Source organism: Coturnix japonica, chromosome 5 (genome assembly GCF_054131305.1).
Source record: "Coturnix japonica strain WE chromosome 5, WE-NBRP24, whole genome shotgun sequence".
NCBI classification, from domain to species: Eukaryota; Metazoa; Chordata; class Aves; order Galliformes; family Phasianidae; genus Coturnix; species Coturnix japonica.
Genome location: NC_140667.1, coordinates 35776538 through 35799399, shown reverse-complemented (window position 1 = coordinate 35799399; position 22862 = coordinate 35776538). Strand labels below are relative to the sequence as shown.

General features: G+C 34.9%; 1 protein-coding gene across 17 annotated transcripts in view; it reads left to right on the top strand.

Annotated features, from left to right (window-relative positions):
- Nucleotides 1-22862, top strand: part of SLC25A21 (solute carrier family 25 member 21) — a 213140-nt gene that overhangs the window by 74005 nt on the left and 116273 nt on the right. Inside the window, exon 1 of one of the 17 annotated variants that reach the window (XM_085550480.1) lies at nucleotides 14781-14819. The exons of 15 other annotated variants lie outside the window; for them this stretch is intronic. The gene's annotated coding sequence lies outside the window, so the exon portion shown is untranslated. Of the gene's footprint in view, nucleotides 1-14780; nucleotides 14820-18850; nucleotides 19088-22862 lie in introns of those variants that run through there. One more of the 17 variants, XM_085550481.1, reaches the window with a different exon arrangement.

The window sequence follows — 22862 nt, the reverse complement described above, 5'->3', positions numbered from 1 at the left end:
TTAACTTTCTTAATTAATTAACTTGCTTATTAAAATGTGAGATTGTGAGATCAAGGGAAACAATTCATTGCGATGTCTCCACTGCTATTAAAAAAAAAAAGAAATCATTCTTTATGTAGGTTTTTCTTCAGTCTTTTTGCAACGATGCTTATCATCCTCTCTAACTTATTTCATAACTTTTTATTAGTGTAAGATTTCTAAACTGCAATCACAATTGCTGTGCAAATCCATTGATTCCTTTTAAGGTGTTCTGCCATTGTTTTATTAAAATTCTAGTTAGACAAACTACTTACCTAATCTAACACCTGTCCAGAATGCCTTTTGTTACGGTGTGTATATTTTAATGTTAGCCTATGTGTTGACAGTATATTTTAAAATCTCCCCTGAAGGGACCGTGGAACTGGTGAACATTCCTTTATAAGGCAGCCAAGATACATGTAGGACTGTAAATGTGCTTCGTATCTTCTTTCTATGGTACACTAATGGTGTCTGTCTCCTACAGTAATTAGGTTGTACCATAATATCTTATTGCCTTTGAGTTTTCTGTGTTTGTATTGTTGAATGGTTTATCAGAACATGTACTAGGTTACAAATATAGTTGCTGGAGTATCGGTGACTATAATTGTCTAGAAATTGTGAGGGTTTACTTAATTTAAACAAGCCAGGATCTTCATATTGTTGAAGATGTCACAGTTTTGAAATAAGTTTTAGAAATGTGGGAAGTGAGTAATTTCTCCATCTATAGTGATAAATACAGTACCATATTCTTACTGTGCTAGGTGGGACATAAGCATATAGAAAGAGAGGAAGGAGTAAGTCATTCTCATGCCATGCCTTTACAGGTTCCTTAGTACATTCTTTGTAGCATTTGGCTTCACTACACACACAGTGTCTTGCATGATACAAGTCTGATGGGTGAGAAATCTGGCTTCCTCCTGCTGAGTAATGAAAGGAAAAGACAACCAGTGAGTGGTTATACATATGTATACATATGGAGGTTATGCCACACCACGGGGTGCCTGTCTCTGACCTAGCCTCAGATGAGTTTGAATTGTTCCACCCGTTTCTCTCCTCCTCTCTTGGCTTTCCTGTGTTTCACTACTGGTGGTCTGCTGTATTCTGTGCAGATGTTTTCCCTGTGTTATTTCATGGTTATTTTTCAAGTGGTTTCATAGTGGAAGGAATGGAGGGTCCACACATGGGAACATCTGCTCTAACAATTTTTCAAAGCAAACAGCAGATGGCATTGCTGCTTCCTCTTGATCTTGCAAGAAAAGTCCCATACCAATTTTGTTTTAGTTTCAGACTCCTTGATATTGGTGTACGTGAGCATTTTCTTATCGCTGCACTCTCAACAGTAACACTACACACAGATGTTTTCTCTGCAGTTTTCTTCTTCAGTTTTTCCTTCTTTTGTGACCTAACCCCATATTAGGTGTCCTGATTTTTTGCATTTTTTTTCAGTTTTCCCCCTCATGGGATGTTGTAACATTAATTATATATATGTATTTCTATTTCTTTATTCATATACTAATTGTTGAGAAATAGGTGGTTCAGCCTCTATATATATTGAATTTTTAACTTTACATCCATCTCCTACAGTATGTACTTTTTAAAAGTAGTTATATTTCACATGGCATTTTACTGATTTCTAACTAGCCTTTTCACTAGCTTAAATTTTGTCAATAAAATAGCATAAAATAAGTTCCTTAGAAGCATTAACAGTTGATCTGTTCAAACCAGACAAGGACATCCAGCTCAGTGGTGTGCGAACAGAACCTTCAGAATTGTCATTAACTAATTCAGCAATGAAAGAATAACTTGCATGATAGGTCAGACTTCAGTACTTAAGCATGTATGACATCCACAGTATTTAAGTAAATGACATCCACAATGTTTAAGTAAATCTGTAGACTCTTTTGTTGTTTTATTTTTGTTGAGATTTTAAGTCCTTTGCAATACAGACTAAAATTTTATTACCCTGAGAAATCGATGTCACTACCTCAGGTGGGAGCCAAAAGTTTGGTGATATTCCATCTTAGTATTTTCATTCAAAACTGAGCTTAATTTTTTACTCTGCCACACTTGCTGAGAATTTCCTGAGATAATCCAGAGCAATTCAACTTTTGAATGTACTTTCAAAACTACTTTCTAAAGTTGATGTTACCAAATTAGACTTGAATCATTCTGGAAGCTATTTAACCTGAGTTCATCCCATTTAACCTTCTTCTTTCTTTACAATGTACAATCCCTTTATTATGTGCGTAAAGAGCAAATGATGATCATGCCGTGCCATAGTGTTGTAGCGTGCTAATGTTCTATTTTTGGTGTTCAACACAATTTAATCTAACAGCTTTCTCTACAGAAGAGGTAACCTTGAATGTTAACTGAATAGCTGGAGCTCCAACACTAACATAAGCCTGCCAAGCATTTATATTGGGCTGGATTAGTCACCACTGCTGAAGTTAAATAAATCTTGTATTCTCTTTCTAATCTGTGTGAAAAATGACTAAGAAATCAGAGGCAGATGAAAATGGGAAAATTTACCAATAGTCTGGTTTGCAAAATTTATGGAGAAGAATGATCGTCTTACAAATATGTAATTTCTTGCTTTTGTTGCAATTTATTTGTTGTAGGCAAAGGATTGTGTCACTGTGAAAGAGATATGCACATACAGTATTACTGTGGAATGCACAGAATCCAAGCTTACTGATGTAGATACAGGGAACAAAAAAAAAAAACAAAAAAAACCCAGAAACGTCAGCATTAAGAAAAATAAGAGGACAGCAATCCAAAGGAAACAGACAAGGAGCAGGAGGGAATGATGATCTGGTGTCAGAGAGGACAGGATGAGATTATGATAGGGTTTCGTTGAAGGAGGATGGAAGAAATGTATTGTTTTTTCTGTTTCACTAACTCTAATGAGAAGAAAAGGATTAAGAATAAGTTAAATAGAACAAGTAATTTGCTGTCACTGTGTCCACAAAAGACTGAAAAAAATGCAAAGTTGTCTGATTAGAAAGACATGACTAAATAAGCATTGTGAGGCTTAACTGATTTGTTGAATACTGTTAGGATCCTATACTTTGCCGTTCTTTATAATTGAAATCAAGTATTAATATGCAACAGTTTGGTGCATGCAGCAGACTTGAACTATTACATGCTTAAGGTTTAATGATAAGATACAGCACTTTGTGCCATTACAGTCTTAATTTCTGTGCCAGGAATCTAACATTTTGTTTTTCTTAGGTTCTGCAGTACACATGTGTATAATGTAATGCCGTCCTCTAAAGTAGTCTGTTTTGAGGGGAGAAAACTTTCTCTATAGGTAAATGTAACGGCATCGTGTTTCTCCGCTGGTGCTGTATGGAAAAGACAACATCCCTGAAAGCTTTACATTCTCACATTGTTGGAGCTTCTAAGTTTTGTCAGGTGCTTGTGACTTGGACCTAACACTAAGCTGTAAGTCAGGAGACAAAACAGTTGGAAAACTTGGAGAAAGGCTCTAAGGGTCAGCGAAATTTACTATGGGCAGCTGCTGCTTCAAAGCAGCTCTCTATGCAGAAGCCTATTAAGAAGTAGTAGGTTACTTTCCTGCCGTTTCCCCAGCATGATGGATGACGTTCTGAAAAGGGAAAGGACTTCCTGTGCCACAGAGGTTTTCCCTGTCACTTCTTCCCCTGACCCAGTTGCTTTCAATGTACTGAATACACTTCTAATTACTACTAGGGATCTCTCTAAATAACGCTCTTTCTGCAATGATGCAAAATAAATTTGTTTTCATCTATGATGGGTACTTGAATACTATTATTTACAGATGGTCCTACTTAAACTCTAAATAGCTCATTTACAATTTAAAATAGCAATAAATTCTTATTAGAAATAGGTTCAAGCTGCAGAATTGCAATTTCATTTTGTGAAAGTTCCAGTGTGTTTGGATTTTGAAACTTTAGCTTCTTGGTAATATGAATCAACAGCAGAGATTAGAACAGTTTTGATTTTCATAGTATTCATCTGTTCAAATATGTCCTAATAAATAACTTAAGCCTATTAAAGCAGAGTAAATTTAACTTAGAGTAGGAAAAACTCCTTGCTTTTTTAATAACAATGTTATTTAGTGACACTTAAAAGAAATTCAAATATGTGAAACTACAGCAAAATTCCACATTAAATCAGCTAAAATATTATACCCAATAGGCTAAACTGCTCAATAGCCTTAAGATAGTTTCTCACTTAAAATAGAGAAATGTGAATGCTAATGTGTCAGCGAGGACATTGTGACTGCATATGTTTGGAATCTTTAATTTGGATGTATTGCAGAAAATGGAACATATTGCTAAAAGAAAATGAATTCTGAAAAATGCTTTTCATGGGTTTCTTATCATTTAATCCAAATGCATTTGTAGGCAGTATAAAATGCCCTCTTTAATGTTGGATATTACTGAATTCTTAATGTTTAAAGACAAATACTGTGGCCAAGTCTTCCGCAGAAGCTGTTACTGGAATTGTTTAGGAATGTGAGGGAAGGAGGCTCATGTAGTCCTGCTGTGTGTCTCTCTTGCTCCTTCCCCTTCTTTTTCACTCTTGCCAGTCACAACCAGATTTAGCAAAGGGGCGAAAGCCTCAGAACTATTACATTTCCATACGTTCTGTGCAATAGCATGAGATAGGAATGTATCCTCTGGCTCAGAGCAAATGCCCAGTAAGTGTCTCCATAACAATGGCTATGAGAAACTGGTTAAGAAAATAATTCAAGAACAGAGCAAGTGGAGACTGATACTTCTTCCAGTATATTTCCTCAGCTTCTGACTATCATGTTATGAGCTTCCTGCACCCCATCTATTTCAGTCAGTTCAGACTCACTTATTTGCTGGCATCAGGCATTACTTGAAGCAGTCTTGTGATAGATGACTTTCCTTTATGAAAGATTCCTCCTTTTATTGAATTAATAGCACATGGACAAAGATTTCTAGTATTGTTCCTGCTGCAGAGTTTTTAAAGTTTTGCATATACCTCCAACAGTCCACTTGAAAAAATAAATAAATAAATAATGTATCATTTGCTGCTTCTCAGCAGCATTCTTCCAGTTTTCCTGTGCATTTCTATAGCATGTAAGAGGCACAGAGAAGAGGAACATTTGTATTTATTCTATTCTCTCACTTATGTTAGTGTTGCTTCGTATTGCCCCACCAAAAGGAGTAGTCCCCTTAATTTGAAAAAGCAGTATCCTTACATATCTGTTCAGTATTGCTTTGTTGCTTTCTCAATGATTTTTTTCTAGCCTTTTGGTGGTATTTTATTGATGGGCAAACACACACAACCAAGCATATCTACCCACATTTGGTTGTATCTGCTTGTATCTGGGTAAAGACTGATTTCATTGCACCTGTCTAGCCACTTAAAAGAACTTAAGCATTCCCTTTACATTTATACTGAAACAAACAAAGAAACAAACAAACAATGGCTATTACAAAAAATCCACTTGAGTAATGTTTATCCCAAGCCATAAAATTAGTTTGACAAGTAACACTTAGGTTTAGCCTGAACACTTTTTTGCATTCAGTTTTTCCAGTTGGATATTCCTGACTGTTTGAAGTTCTCCACTGCACATGTTTGCTATATGATGGCTCACCTGTGCTGTTCATTGGAAATCATCCAAGTTGCTATAAACTATTTATATAGACTGTGTTGCCTCAGCTGACAAACTGATAGCTGTTAGGAAAAGGATGGCTATATTCACTTTTCTCCCTTACATATGTCATAGGATGGCTTAGATTGGAAAGGATGTGAAGGGTCATCAAATTCCAATCCCTTTACCACAGGCAGGGTTGCCAAATGCTTAGATCAGATGCTAGATAAGATTGTCCAGGACCCTATCCAACCTGGTCTTGAACACCTCCAGGAACCTGACATTCGCAGCCTCTCGAGGTAGCCTGTTCCATTATCCCACTGCTCTCTCAGTAAGGAACTTCCCCAATATCTAATCTAAATCTCCCTTTATTTTAAAAACATACTATCTTTCACTTTCACTATCTACCTTTGTAAAATGTCTATTTCTCCCAAGTAGTTAGATATCAGGCTTAGCAGAAGTGGTAAATAATAGTCTGGTGAAAACATGAGAATATTTGCTTCTTTTCAAAAGAGAACACATCCTGTGCTAGTAGTTATATGGGAGGGAACAGAACAAAAGGAGAACAGAACTTATGTTTCTTTTTCCAGCTATTGTGTTACCATGTTCTGAACAGGCACAGTCACAGTCCGCCTCTTTCCCTCCATAAAGCTAGGCTAATGAAGTGCTGAGAAGTCCTGAGGAATATGAAATACAGAAGTAACCACCTCTAGTGTAGAGAATCCTTCAGCTGTAAGTTACTGAGGTCTATTCAGGCGGAAGGGCATCACTCTTCTCATTCCGTTCTTTAATATTCGTCTGTTGAGCTCTTGGCTGAACAGAACTGACCGGGCACAGATCTGCTTGTGCTTATAGGGCTGAACAAATTGAGCAGCCTACAGCATGCTCAGACTGTACAAATGAAAGAGAAGTGCACTGTCACTGTCTTCAGCCTGTCCCCACACTCTGACATTCAGCAAACTTGCTGCTTTTATTCTAGGATGTATAATTGTTGGCTTAGCCTGTACTTATAATTAAAACCTAGAGAATATCAGTGGTGTGACAATTTGCAGATATTCCTCAAAATGTTCTTTGAAACTTAAAAGGTTCAAATGGTCCTTAAATTGGAAGGAAATCCTAGTATTCTGTGGCATGTAAAACTTGAAAAGGGACCCAAACAATGCTCATTCTTTTCTCAGTTACTTGTTTTTATCCACAACCTTAACGAAAAATCATAAATGCATGTCACATACTAAATTAATTTTGTCACATTCTCTTTTTATCTTTATTCACCCATTGCTTCCCATTTGCCCAGCTCCCTGTTTTTGCTTACAAAATAGTAACTATGCATGCTCATCTCTAATGCTCAGGAAGCAACAATAGCAGAATTATGACTGGATTTATGGTTTTGTAACGCCAGCATACATAATGGACAAAATGTGATCTTTTTATAGAACAGTGGTAGCAGAGGCCACATGTCAGATCTGAAAGTGATTCAGCACACCTAAACTCTATCCCAATTTGGGCTTCATGCAGTGTGCATGAAACCAGCAGTCTACAGGACTTCTTCATTCCCAGATGTGATTTGTGTGCTTTTCTATCCATCGAGTCTCTCGCTGTCTTCCAAACTAGAAGTGGATCTGCAGCACATATGGTTCCAGAAACTGTGTCAAAATATGATGAATTAATACAACATTCCTTTCTGATTAGGAAAACTGCTTCCAATGAACTATCTGCTTGAATATTTTCATCAGAGATTGTGACTACTGACTGTGCTTTCAAATGCTTCTTTTCATGGCTGTATGCTACCTCATTTAGACATGTCGTACAAGAGATTAATTCTGAACTTGTGGAACACTGATTTAAAACCACCCCCTCCCTATATTAAGCAGAGAGAACAGCTCATAAATTAACACTTACTTTGTACTATAATCACTGTTCTCAGTGTCTTCAATGTTTTGACCTGCTTTGGTACAAATTAACCACATTAAATGCACTTACCCCTGGAATGGATATGATGATATGTATTTTGTACATGAGGAGCACACAATCTATTACAGTTCTGATCTATTGAGGTAAAGAATGAAATAACTATGAGTCTTAGAAGCATATGACAATAGAACTAATTCAAAGAACTGTGCTGACAGTGCAGCTGGAGATTCTCTTCAGTATTGATCCTAGCCTACTAGATCTTCAGCAGAACAGTTTTGATCTTCTCCCAGTTTGAAGATATCCTTCCTTTTCATAGTTTTGTTTGTCCTTTTCCTTCCCAAAATAGCTGATCCCAAATAGCTTAAAACTGCAAAACCTTGACATTGCTCTCCCCTGACACATGGCAAATGCCAAATGTAACATTAGGCCCACAGGTACAAGTCTTGATTTGTTTTTATTACCCTTTTCTACAAAAAGTACAGTGTACAGGTAGTTTTTAAAGGCACACTCACATGGAGTACATTATGATACCTTGGTCTAAAGTTTAACTGGTTGAATATGTTACTGACACGGAAAGCTTTTGTTACAGTGATGAAAATAAGTTTATTTAAAATTGAGTCCATCCTCAACTTTGTAGAGTTAGTAAATCTTCAATTTGGTAACCATTTATTTCCTTTTCCTTCTTGCCTAGTGAAGAAATTGTCAGAAGAGGTTGATTCCAATCTCATCCAGATTTTCACATGCATTCTCAGAAATCTTCATATTCACCCCATTCACCCTGATCCTGCAATATTGGCAGCAAAGCTATAGGCATTTCATTCACACCAGGGAGAGTACATAAAATGATTCACCCTTGGATTAACACCAGACTCTTCAATGCAAAGCGATGAATTTCAATCATTGACTTTAATATTTATCAGTCATTTCTGTAGAAACACTAGAAGCCAGCACAGCATGTGAGTAATGTAATATGCAAGTCTGCTAGTATAAACGATAGCTCAGCTGTAGTGTTGGTGGACAAATGATTTGTGAAGGTAACCTAATGCCTTCAGTCTAATTTGATGCTGTGAGAAGCAGGGACTGAAAGGAGGTACAAATGAGAGAAGTTAATTTCTGTTTAATGCAGGGCTTGATAGCTGCAGCCAGCTATACCTATAGAAAAGGTCAAGTAAAAGGAAGCAGTAACTTCATGAAGTGGAAATATTTTCTGTGTTTGTTGCTGTGTGAAAAACAAAGAATGCAAGGGCCCAGACAAAGTGGTGAGGTGGGAAGCATGGGAGTGATACACAAATTATTTTATAATGTATGAAATTTATCCTAATCATATAGATGCTTTGAAGAGGATCTCAGTCTGTGTTTATGAAGGTTATGACCATTTGTAACCATGAATATCCTGCAGTTTTCTTTGTGTAACCAACTATATTCATTCATTCCGAAATGCTTAACAATTTTTAATCAAGTAACCTAATAGATCCTTGTTCCATAGTTTCCGAGAATCTACAGGAATTCAGTTCTGTAGTTACTTCCCAGCTTCTTCAGAATATAACAGTCATGCTCTGTGAGTGGAGTTACCCAAAGTGCTGTTTGGTGCTTTCCTCATTTCTGGCCTTTTTGATTGGTGTATTAATTAATCTCTTTAGCATTTCCCACCTTATTTCTAGACCACAAATTTTGTATTTTCTGATTTCCCAGTAGTCAGGAGAGGAAAATGCTCCTATTCCTTCTGCTTAGAGTCATCTTCTTGGGGAACTCAGTGACTGTTAATTATATCCCTTTGAGCATGAGGAGTCTTCTGGCTGCCTGGCATTCATTCTTTAGTGTTTACAGGAATCAATCTCTTAACTTAAAAGTGCTAAGAATTCAAGAGATGACCAAATGCCTAAATCTGTAAGTGAACAAAGAAATATTGGTTCCTATCCAAGCCCTCTGAATCAAACTGCAGGGGTTCATTTTGTGAACTGAACCCTGCAGGATTCACACAGCTGTAGAGAGAAATCTAACACCCAGTCCAAATGAAACAATTCCAGGATCCAGCAAAGAATTCCTAAACCACACGAGCCATAAAACTTTCTTTGTGAAAGTCTCATTTTCTGTGTTTAATATTTGTGTAATGTATTCATTAGTTGTCTGCATCCTTACTACCAGTGAGTGACAGTTCTTCATTTCAGGACAAACCATTAAACATAAAGCAAGGTTTTCTTCAGGCAAACTGTTCTTGAGGTCTATAGAAGCTGGAATTTTTTTTTGCTTGGCTAAAATCTGGATGAGGGTCTCATAAGATAACCTTCAGTGACTTTTACTGCCTTTTTCATCTTAATCAGTAGAGCTGTGACCTGGATCACCACTCAAGATTCTGTTTCGTTCATCGCGACAGCCTTTTAGGTTACAAAGTGAAGACTGAAGAAATTTTAGATGGTTGAATTGTGCCAGAGCACATTATTGAATCAGTGGTGTAAGGAAAAACATAAATAAAAAATCTATCTAGGTTGCAGAAAATTAGACACACTTAATTGATGAGCTTGGAGAATGAATTCTTTACATACATATGTAATGAGGACATATATGTACTGGACAGAAGTCAAGTGGGTTGCTCTCAAAATCATGCACGTGTTTGTGTATGTTTTTTGAAGTTAAACTAAAAATGGAAGATAGCCTCTTTTATTTGAAACACTATTTTCTGCCCCAACCTGAAAGTTGCATCCTTACATCTTGGCAAATCAGTGTTATCCTACTCCTATCATATGTTTGCTATAGATCTCTCAAATGATGCGATCATGAGCAGAACACTTAATGTTAATTCAGTGTTTGTGGAGATCAGAAAAGCGGTAATTTGCAGTAGGGTTCTTTGATGGAAGAAGAATTACACATCTTCCCTTACTTAGCTCTAGTTTAATCTAACCTACATGCTTTTAAAAATCATAAAACCTTGTGGTAGAGAATACAGAGAACCTAGGAACTTTTCTGAAGACTAACCAGTATTGCTGTTAAGTGTTTAATTTCTAGTTTTAATTGTCTAGCTATGTTTAGCAGCCTTTTTATAGTATTATATCTTTGTCTAAATGAGAGGTATTTTATTACCAAACATACCTTGCCACATGTACAAGTTGAAACTCCTTCTCATACAATTATCTGAAGACAAAAATAAAATCACATCACATGTGAAACCCAACAAAGTACTAACATTGCAATAGAAATGACATACAGCACAACAGGTGCTCTACCTCATTTTTTCATATAATTGGCAGATTTTTTTTTCCTTTGTTTTAATTTGAAGCATCTTAGATGTGGAGATCATTACTAACTTTTTTCAAAACTATGCAAATAATGGTTGTGGATTTTTTTGTCACCATTTTATAGCAAAGTAAATGAGACATGTGCTATGCAGTTCCACCAGACCTAGAGCAGACTGGAAAAGATATAAATATGTCAGTAATATAGAAGGGAAAATACATAAATGCACATGGTGACTCTCTTAAGTCTTGGGCTCAGTGTGATACTAATTCATTTCTGTGACATTTGGAATACTTCTCCCTACATTAATAGTAAGTTTATGGTGGGGGGTAATTCTGACAGACACAGTGTTGAAATAAAAACTTGAAAGAATGTCCATCAGATTATACAGGTGCATAGAACATGCATTTGCAGTGATTGATGATCTTTTTGTTAAAGGTTGACATAATGTTGAATGGAATGTTTTGTTTATATGTGGTGGTCTAGTTTATTGACCGGTACCAAAATGTATGACCAATCTGGGACTTTGTATGGTGTCTCTTTTTTCCTTCATTTTTTTTTTTTTCTGGATAAAAAATCTGTATTGACCTTTCCTCCCCCATCATCAGAACATGGATGGCCATTGATTATTTTATAAATACTATTTTTCTTAGTCTAATTTTTCCTTTTAAATTAATTGCTGCTGAATTTAATGTAAAGAACAAAATCTAAGCCTGTTATCTGAACCCAGAATTTAAAATTGTGAATATATGTGTATCCAAAACCATTCTTTAAATCCATGTAAAACTTAATTTTCACCCTGGAAGCAGAATTTCATATTTTAGGGTACTTTTTGATATTCAAAATATTGAAGAAGAAACAACCAAAAAAAAAGTTTTTGGCAAGCTATATTGAAAACATTATCTCAAGAGAAGCAGTATACACACTGCTTTTAGTTGGAATGAATGTGAATGAGAACTTCTTCAGCCCTTCAGTCCAAAAAAAGAGGCTCAAAATCTCTCTTCATATTGAGAGGGTATTTTATACATTTTTTGTTTTTCACCTGGCCTAAGATAACAATATCAAGAAAGTTAGTAGCACTCAGATAGAGCAGGTTGTCTTGGCTCATGGATATCTTCAGAGATGCAAGGAGAATGTAGTCGTTATCTGAGCCTTTTCACCCTCAGACTGAACATCTGACTTGTGAAAAATCTGGGAAAATACTCCAGGGCTGTCCAGCCATGTTTTTGTTTTTTTGGTTTTTTAATTTCTTATTTTGTTTGTTTGTTTCTTTTCTAGATATCTGTATAGGAAGAGAATTTCCTTCATCTGTTAGTCTGAATAACTATTTCTGTCTGATGGTCACTGTATTGATTCTGCTGTATAAAATGGCTAACATTACAGTTTGTAGATTTTTCACAGGCACTGTATAAAAGTGACAGCTGTTAGCGTGTGTACAGTTCAGGTCTTACGCCACCAGGACTTAACATGTCCAAGAGCTGTTCCCTTCCAGCAAATTGGAACTACTTGAAAGAATTTAATTAAACTAGGACTGTTCTATACACCTGACTTTAGTTCTGAAGGAACTTGGTTCAGAATCTTTTCTAGTCATGGTCAAGACGTTTTAACCAGAAAATAGTTCCTTCTTTCAGTCATCTGAAGGTCCCTCCAAATTTGGAAGGGTGTAAGCTTCATGCATTGCACAGCCAGTGCACTTCAGGGCTCTGTAGTTTTATTTATTTATTTTTACTTTTTTTTTTCTCTTACCATGTTACCTAGAGAAGTAGAAGGTACGTGCATGTAGAGGTCAGATAGCAGTATTGAAAGAGTGACAAAACACTCTTTACCACTAACACAAAGACATTCTATTCTCTTCCTTGTGAGAAGGAAGTTAAAGAACTGGGTAGAATTACAGATATCAACTGAGGGTGTATCAAGGGAGGAGTAAATTAAGGAAGCTAAACTTTGCAAAGCACAGGGAAGGGAAGTTCCTGTGCCCAAAACAATTTTGAAGTAACAATTATGGGAGAATAGGAACAAGTAAACTTCAGTAGAAGTTTACTGGAAGAACTAGAAGAATATTAGAGCATGGTCTGTCTTAAAGAAATTCAGTGATTAAAAAATAACTTATTTTTGAAAAACAATTGATCATTAATGAATGCTCAGTGGACTATTTTGCATTTTGGATATCGTAGACAGTGCTTGTAACATCTAGGAAGCCTTAGAGAGTACTAATTAATTTGCTTAATGCTATATAGAATTTACCATCCTGATTCAGCAGGGACGGAATAGAAAGGCATTTCACCGTTCTTTCTTCTGTGTTGTCAGTGGTTTCACATTTGCCTTGTAAATGGTACTAAAAATAACCATTGGGCTGATCAACTAAATCATGTTATTTAAAAACACACATTTACTTGTTTTTTGTGTGTTTTTTTTTTTTGTCCTTTTCTTTACAGATTGCAGTGTTATCTATATTGTTTTATCTTTTTCTTATTGCTAATTCTAAATATATGATTAATGATTTATGTTTTTAATATTTATTAGTGTATTTCTTGATGGTGTACTAACACTGAACACAACCCAAACTACAGGCTTCTTTTAAAGGAGGTTGGCTTCTAGTGCAGTGGTAAAACTAGTTTTTATTTGCAAAGACAGGTAAACTGCAAAGAACTGTGTAGCTATCAAATTGACAGCTGTTAAATATTGCCAGTGAATATTCTTCCTTTTGTGACATTCTTCATTTAATATTTTGATTTTAATTAGCACTTTGAAAAGTGCAGCTTGGCATATATGTCCCAAATGAAGGAATAGTTGCGTAGAGTTGCTATTTATCACAGTGTACTATTAAGAGAAACATCAATGCTATTTTTCTCTTTTTTTTTCTTTTTTTTTTTTTTTGTTATTCACAAATGTATATCCAGTAGTATGTAAACATTATATAGCATGCAATTTGAAAATATGGAATTTGATCTTTTAGCACTGAAATTAAGCTCCCATGCTGTACTAAAGTCATTAAAGGACTTATACACCTGCAGGTAAATAAGAGTTTGTCTGAAATAAAATTACTGATGAAAAACAGGATTGTATTATAACATTGTTTTAAATAACGTGCCACCTATAAATATTCTGTATAATCAGTTTAAAGAAAAAGTACATGCAGGTAGATATTCAGCTCTGGCTATGCAAGGGAAGTTAAACATACATCAGGTGTATATGTGTCAGAGCCTGTTGGAAAAGTCTATGTAATGCAATTCAGAGCAGACCTGGGAAATCTATTCATCACGAGCTGTAGACCACCACCGTGTTTGCAGTGCAAAAAGCTAGCCTTTCTTTTCTGGATAATAAATGATCGCAGAACTGGAAATGAGTCAGACCTTTCAGACCAGCCAAAGACAAACTATCTTTGATTCCAATCCTCTTGATTCACCTGTGCATATTGCATGTATTACTCAGGTGCTAAGCAGAAGTGCTTTTTGTCTTCAGGGCTGAAAGACCCTTTAGTTTAAATTAAGGACATTCACTGGTCTTCCCTGAGAAAGTAAAATAAATTTGCTAGTGGTTACTAGTTGTAAAAAGCTGTTAAAATACACAAGTTCTGCCTCATTTCCAGTGAAATGCTGTGACTTAAGAACACTCGTTTATTGTTACACAGTGTGCTGCCAGACAGTCCAGGTAGATGAAACCTGATTCTCTCTCTCACTGCTTTAAGCATTTCATTATCACTTGCGGGTTGTTTCAAAAGACAAGGAAAATATAAAACTTCGTGGAGTGAAGTAGTAACTTGCAGCTGAGACTTTTTAGTGTTTTGTTGTTTTTTCTTTTAAATAAATTGAGTGCATTTGACCTTTGACTCAGAAAGATCTGATGGTTTTCTTTTGCTGAAGAAGCAGGTTTCCTTAATGACAGTGCTATCAGAGGTGAGATGAGTAAAGGAAGCTGTAACATTAAGAGATACACAAGAAATATTAAAAGCTTGACTGGGCAAGTCAGCCTGTGTCAACAGTCATGCTTAGAATATCTGTCACAGCAGAAGCTGTGCCTAGTCTGTGATACCCTGACTGCAAGCTAGGTATGTAGTTAGATTGCTGAAGTATAGCCCTTTTTCAATGACCTGTTACAAAGATATGAAGTGTTAAATGTATTTTTAGGTAAGCTGTCTCTGCTAAATCTAGACTGCAAACTGTTTTTGTTTGATTCCTGCTATTGCTTTTTATGATTTTTTATGAATGTGTACATTAATTACATGCCTTTGAATTTTAGTCCTTTTACTTTATTTTTCTTCTAATCATAATTTACAAATGCAAACATTAATACTAGATGAAAATAGAAAAAAATGCAACTGTTTCTTCACACTTAAATGCAGTTAAACAAATTTGTCATGTGCATCTTTTAATGCATAAGAAATCATAGAAAAGTTCTTTTCTTAACTGTATTTGCTTCATATCCATGTCTGTCTTCTAAAGCAATGATGCTTCCATTTCCCAGACTACAACTGCTTTTAGAAAACAGTAGAAAGCCTCGCAGGCATCTGCTGTTTACTGGATTGCTAATTCTTATTTAAAGCTCTTAACACCAGTCTTTTATGACATTATATTTCGGAACTTACAAAATACAAGTGCATTTGAACAAGTGTTACAGTTCATTGTTAAAATTATTATAGGTTAATTCTGGAATTAACCTACTTGCAGAAAGTAATTTTGCATTTACAACTTCCTGTTCTGTATGTAAACAGTTTATATAATTATCAGCCTGTTAACAGGTTGTGGGATTTATTTTTTTATTTATTTTTAAGTTGAAATAGGAAGATTTAAAAATATTTTTTGTCATAAATCCTTCTACTTTCAAAATCCTGATTTCTATTTTGCAATGTATTAAACACTGCAACACTTACTGCCATAATTTCCTTTTAGGAATCTACTTATGTAAGCTTCTTTACTATACTAATAGAAAACCTATTATTTCTCAATTTTATCCTCAGAGGAGCACTCTAAGACAGAGAAGTATTAGCTTAATTAGATAGGCAAGAAACTATAATGTCAGATAGATTGAATGGCACGCATAGGTCACACAGGAAGCCTGTGGTTGGGCTGAGAATTGAAACAAGGTCTCTTGAGTCTCGGTCTATTCTCATCTTTTGTTTACAGTTATACATTAAGCCATTTGTTATTTTAATTCTCATTTAGTACCTATGTTAGTCTGGGATTCTTTTTTAAAAGTTAGAACTTTCCATAAATCCTTAGAGTAATACCTAAATCTTCATTGAAAATGAAATTCAAACCAAAGCTGCATTGTTCTTTCGGGATCTTTTTTCTTAACTTTCTTAAAGAGTTGGGTTATTTTGTACCTTTTTGTCTCTGAGCATCCTGCTTTTGCTGAGATGAGAAATGGAAGAAGAAACTGCATCATCTTCAACCTTGCAGAACTCAAGACTAGCTCGCAGGAAAGTTTTGCCTCATGATATTGTCCCTTTAGTTAGATATGAAAGAAAAGAAATGCACAAGAGGTCAACTTAATAACTCATGAACAAGATGCAATTAAGAACCTTGGAGAGGTGGTGTCAATTTTTTGCTTGCAGAGGCTCTGGAGGATGTTGATAACTTGTGCATCCCTGCCACAACCATCCTACTTTAATTAGATAGTGAAGCAAGCAGATAACCAGTTATGCAAAAACCCACTGACCAAAATTTTCTGCTCACCTGAGGCAAATTCTGCCTATTCACTATTGCTAAATCTGCTTCATTGAGTAGTTCCACAGTTCTTGCACTCCTCAGCCTTAACATGGGTTATTAGTGCACACATATTTTGAGTTTGAATGAATTGCTAACACATGCCCAGGCAAAATTTAAAAATGTTTTTGCAGATCATCATGTTCTTATACTGTGCATATAAGAGAGGTTATCATGTTTGTGCAAAGTAACCAATTTTCCTTTAAAAAGAAGGTACAGTGAATGAATTCTCTACCTCCATAGCTGTGAAACTGTTAAGTGTCTGGTTTCTATAGGTGAAATATTATTAGAGCCCAAGTAGGTCTTGAATTTAAATTATCTATCATTTATTTATCAATAAAGATATCATGAAAACATATAATGCCACTTAAATAGCTGCAGTGTCCATACATAATAACAGTGAATACTACAAATATTGGAATGCTTGAAAAAGTGTTGCATTCTAGGAAGGAACTTATAAATGCTTTTCCAAACCCTTTTTTTTCAATTGCTGTGACAGATCATGCCCCTTGATGTTTGCTTTCCAGTATGAGTCCTCCAACAAACACGTTTACTTGTAAGAACGTTCACTGAAAGAACAAACTGAAAGCATATACTGCTGACTATGACTACTTCCAGAACAAGAATTAGGAATCTGTGTTGCAAGTAATTATAGTGAACACTGAGTTCAGGCAAAATTCTCACACACTGAGGACAATGAGGTATATCATATTATTTACCACTCAAAAAATGTTTTTATAGTGCAGACATTCTCACTGAAGTCATTATTTACCTCTACATGTGCTCAACAGATACACACTGTAAGAATTTGTTCTGAGCAGAAAACTGACTCTTTATTCCAAGCTTTGTACTTGCAGTGTGTGGTCACCACTTCCCATATACAGAATGTAATTAAAAATATATTTTTCACTGAAAAACAGCTCATATGACTGAAATCTACAAATGTTTAATTGATTGGTTGACTATTTGCTTGCTAAAACTTTTCAAGATAGAATGTATATAAATTACATAGAGCGTGTCGTTTTATTGTTGGTGTTTTTCAAATAATACTAATACAGCTAGTAAGCTGTATTCTTCAGCTTTTAAGGTTTCTAAGAAGTATAATGTAAGGTAGGATAGCCTGCCTTTTTTCTTTTTGCCTTTCCCCCTAATGTGAACCTTGGTTGAATGAATTAGCCTTCAGACCAGAGCATTAAGAACAAGTAAATCTGTTTGCTTCACTGAAGGCAAACAAGGGTGAAATGATTTAAAGTCAGGTAATACAACACCGTGAGGGCGTCTCTTAGTGAGTTCCTGTGCATGTGCCTCACTTCTTACGATAATAATGGTCTGTGGTAACGTGTTCTAATACATGTTCCCACAGAACTGCATAACTGTTGTAAAACGAACATGGGTTAAAAAAAAAAATAAATCATAAAAACGGTCATTCAGGAGAAATCAACATTTGCTACATTCTTCTACAATTCCTTAATACATGGACAAGGATGTAGTGGTTATAAAAAAACTTCAGGCAATATTTCAAGGAATAGAATAGAATAGAATAGAATAGAATAGAATAGAATAGAATAGAATAGAATAGAATAGAATAGAATAGAATAGAATAGAATAATTTTCCTGAAACTGTGACTATAGATAGAATTATGGAAAAGAATATCCATATAGGATTTGGCAAAATTAAATTGAAATTGAAAATCCTATATTAAATTGTCTGTGAAAAAAATTAAGTGGGAACTAAGCAAGTGATCTAACCTTTGCATTATTCATTAAATTTGGTTCCTTAAGTTTTTTAGTGTCAATGCTTTCTTCTGTCTCAGAAACATCACTTCTATAGTTCTTCTTTGTCAGGCATTCCTTAAAGACCTTTGGCAGCAACACAAAACTAAGTAGGTATATTCAGAGCAGAAGACAAGAGAAAGGTCACACAGTTTTTAGCCTTATTATATGTGTTGTCCACACTATCAGTCAGCCTCTTCATCTTAGACTTTTCCCCTACTTCTGAAGCTCTTAGAAATGCAGTGTTTTCATTCAGATTTGGAATGTAATGTTCCACATTACAGTGAATCAACTAAAAATGTATTCAGAGCCAGAGGATCTGTAGGGTTGTCATTTGAATACATGTAGGACATCTGACAGCAGTAGATCCAATTCTTGCTGTTTATTCATCCCCTCCAGGAAATCAATTTTAAAAACTAAAAATATTTTAAGGTTGTTAAAATAACAAGTAGCTTAAAAGTTATCCCAGGTGTACTTGTCTACTACCTTTATCCACTAGGTGACAGTGCAGCTCTTTTACCTTTTTTCTTTGTCCATAGGTGTTTTTTAAAAAGTCATGCTATACAAACTTAAGAATATGTTATTTCCAACTGAGAAGTGTGATTATTTTCTTTTTTAATGAGAAAAAACTGTGTATGGTACAGAATTTCTTATCAGTATAGTTAACTAGTATAAACAGTATTTCTCATCATTGGGCAAATATGTTTGTTTTTAACTGTGAAAGGCACTACAGAGTGCCTTAGCTGTGGTCTGATAAATAGCTATCAAAAAAGCAAACACTGGAAGTAACTGTTAATTAGATAGGCAAGGAACTATAATGTCAGTTTGCAGCCCCAAGGTAAGATATGCAAAACAGTTTTGTTTTTGTTTGTCTATGAGAAAGGAGCTTAAATTACTGAAACTGTCTTTAAAATAAAGAGTAGATTGTGCAGTGTAATTGACTCTCACTTAGATTACTTGTTACAGCTATTTAATATGAGTTACGTGCTTTCTGAACTTCTACTGTTCTATGTCCCAGGGCTACAAATATGAAAGAGTTGTGTTTTAAAATGCAGTTGTCTTTTACTTCACCAGTTATTTACTCCTTACTTTTGGTTTTTTAGAATCCCAAACACTGGAAAGAAAGTAGAATGTAGAACTATATTTCCTTGTAAAGCCGTATGCATTTTGGAAAACAACCCTGCTAACATTCATTTCTCTGGTGCTGTAGACTTCAGTAACTTAAAACTGAAAGTGTCTGTGGACAAAATCCCTCTTCCACTGTCTCTGCACAAGATTAAACTTACTGTAAAAATTAACTTTAGTACCTATATACCATTTAATTGTATAGTTAATCAAACTGATCATTTTTCAGGGATATAAAAACTAGGTGAAAGTATTTTAAAAGCCCAGGGATGTGATACCTTTGTTAATAATATAAAGGTTTTTGAATGTATTTGATATGGCATACATTTTCAATGATTTTTTTTTGTTGTTGTTGCACTTCCAATTTGGGTATTGCTTGTATTTTGTGTAACTGTATAGTCTCACTATATTGATATTGATCTCACTATACTTCTTAAAGAAAAGGACTGTGTTAAACAGTAGAATTATTTGCTTTGCAGTGCTACATTCTGAGAATAACTCTTTAAAACAAAAATGTAAATATTAGCTAGACAAGTTAGAATAACAAAGAAAATATTGCAAATTAATAATAAAACATGCTAGTCAGCAAATGAAAAATGAAATACATTTAGTCATTTGGTGTGAACCCTTTAGTCATATTTTGAATATTTAGGGAAAAAAAGATTTATAATATTTTCCTCAGTACTTGGCAACATTTCAGTATTATTTAGAGTACTAATTGTTAGCTGAAATTATGAAAGGATTTATGCTTTGATTACAAACATTATTCCCCGAAATGGTGCAAGTTGAAATAGGATTTGGCCCGTTTCTGTTTAATGGCTGAGGACCATGTATGGCTTGCACATTTAAAATTTATGATAGAGCATTACAAAGGATCGCCTTGTACATTGACTTAGAAATTCTAGTGACGTTAAAGGCTGGTTTATTTCAGTGCTTCGAGTGAAATGTTGTAGCTTGCTTTTGAGACATCATTTAATAGATATGTATGTAACTGCTATTTGGTTTGGTTGTGTTTTTTTTTTACTATAACATGAAGTAAGAATACTTTACTTTTTAAAGAGTTCATCCAAAACTTGCATCATTTTCCTGCTTTTTTTTTTTTTCCTCAGGCAGTCAAATTCTATTACATTTTATATCATCAGTTGCATGGCTGTTATGGTAATTCATCTTATTTCTTTCGGACAGACGCCATGTTTATGCTGCACAATGTAAAAAGCATTTCTGTACCTTTCAGTTTAATACTAGCACAGTGAAATACGAAAATGTACATACATGATTTTAAGTAATTGTACAAACAGTAAAAGGCACTAATGTTAAACAAAGTTACTGATCTTTTAACTGAGAGATGATAAAATGCTGCAAACAAATTGTACTTACAAAAATGCTGCAATTTTCAACAGTAATTCAGGAATTGGAAAGGCATTCCTGTTCATAACTTTTAGGTTAACAATATGTAATTTTCATGATCAAATTGTAGTTAAAGGTGTCTACGGCCAAACTCAGTCATTACCAAAAAAAAAAAAAAAAAAAGAGCGAGAGAAGTAGAAGTTAGTAAATATTTTCCTTAGTGGTTTTTTAAAAATACATATCTAAAAAAGTTCTACTTTTTTGAGGTGAACATAAATCATAGCTCATGGTTTTCTGACAGAGTTAATTTTGTGAACTAAAGAACACATTATCTTACAAGACGCAATTTCAGAAACCTAAAAGATATTAGTGTTAACAAAATATAATATTAATATCTGAGAGGAATTAGTTGCCCTTTGTGTATGTCTTTCCAAAGCAAAACTTGAGTTCTATCATGCTTTGTAAGCAGATGTTGTAAGCAGTTTGTAAGCACAACAAAAGTAACTAGAGATTGCTTTTGAAGGGCATCTGGTGCAATATGTGTGCATGTACCAACACCCTTGGCCTATTTCGTACTTTCCTCATATTACACCTAATGACTCTAGTTATTTGTGATTTATAGCAATGCAAGAGAAGCATCAGATCAGTCATGCTCTTAGCAGCTCCTTCTACAAAATAGGATATGTAACAATACCTTTGCTGCTGAAGTCTGATCATCTATTCCATGATTCACATGGAAAGGGGGGAAAAAAAAAGATGGCTTGATTCTGAACTTGCTGAAATCTGTAAAAACAAAGCTTTCTGTCAGCTTCAGCAGGTATCAGGTCAAGCCCTGTTTTCTGATCCTGGAAGGATTTAAATACCTTATCTTACACACCCATTAACTTCACATAAGCAAAGTCACTGGTAATATGAAGGCCTTGAATTTTAGTACTATTTGTATTTTTATTTACTTTGTTCCATTATAAGTTTTAGTTCCATCATTCACAGCTGAGGTGTTTTCTTTTTATTTGAATTTTTTGATGCTAATTTCTTTACAAATTTTCATCTGGACAATATTGGAAATGTACAAAAGAAAGTTCTCTTAGCTTAAGAAACATATGACCACATGGAGGATGAGCTTCAAGAACTATTATCATTCAAACAAAATAAAAAAATTGAAATGTTAACACAGAATGTAGTAGTTGGAAGGATAGCAGCTGGCATTTGTCTTTTCAGCTGCAAGGACTCCTTTTCCTATTAGAAATGGCCAAGAACCTCTCAGTATTCAGTGTTTTAGAGAAGAATACATAGAGTCTAAATGTAAAGTTGTCAGCATTATTTCAGAAACTTTGAAGTTGTGTAAGCCTCTATATAGCAGGTAAATCATAGCATCATCTGTCAACCCTTAGCTGAATAGTTTATTGCTACTAACAGGTAACATTAGAATAACGTAATCTTTTTGCAGCACAAGCAAGAAGGCAAGACATTTTCTCCCATTCCAAGTAACTAAAATAGACAAAGAAGTGAAATTCGTTGTTATCTGTTTCGTACCAAGTAATTTGTAATGATGTATTAATTTTTTGTGAACAGCAGCTATTTCAATAGTGTCTTCTTGTTTTGGGATGCTCTGTCTGTACTTCTTCTCAGTTCCTTCCTAATATCTTCCCATAATCTCCCTACCTGGCTACTACCCATGTGATTTTACTGTTGGGCAAAGTCAGCATGAACTACGGCTAGTTTGGTGCAATGGCTATATAAATAGACTCATAATTAATGTCTGTAACTAGATATATGACTGTTTCCAGGCATAATTATTCATGATGTTTCCCTTTAAATAAAAGCAGATAAGGCTATTAGACTGAAAAGCTATCTAGCTTGAATTCCCAGCAGCTGATTTAAAAGAAAGGAAGAAAGGAAAAAGGAAAGAAAATAATATAAAATATCTTTAGGATATCTATCCCTGTGATAGCTGCAATTGAAATTGGTCAGTAAGTTAATCACTGATACCTGAGGTTAGAAGGGGTCTCTGGAGACAGTATCCAGTTCAGCTTAGTTTCAAAGAGGGTTCAGATAAGGCTAGATTGCTCCAGGCTATGCCCACTTAGGTTCTGTGTAACTTCACAACCTGTCTGGGCAACCTGTTCAGAGCTTTTCTTGTA